This window comes from Penaeus monodon, chromosome 28, assembly GCF_015228065.2.
Source record: "Penaeus monodon isolate SGIC_2016 chromosome 28, NSTDA_Pmon_1, whole genome shotgun sequence".
In the NCBI taxonomy this organism is placed as follows: Eukaryota; Metazoa; Arthropoda; class Malacostraca; order Decapoda; family Penaeidae; genus Penaeus; species Penaeus monodon.
Window position 1 is genome coordinate 32079393 of NC_051413.1, and position 238 is coordinate 32079630.

Consider the following 238-nt stretch of genomic DNA (forward strand, 5'->3'; position numbering starts at 1 on the left):
GTCACTCTCTGTCGCACCATCTGGCAGGTGGTTTGGTTGAGAAATAAACAGAGCATTTAGTGTGATGATTTTTTTTTCCTTTTTTTTTTAATCAGCGTAGAATAATGAGGGTAATTATGTGATGGTTATGCCTTAATGATGATGATTGTGTTGATAAGATTTGGTTGGTGTTAATGCAGCTACGGGTTGATGAATTTTAACGGTGATAATTGCATTTTTGGTGATGATATGAGGACTG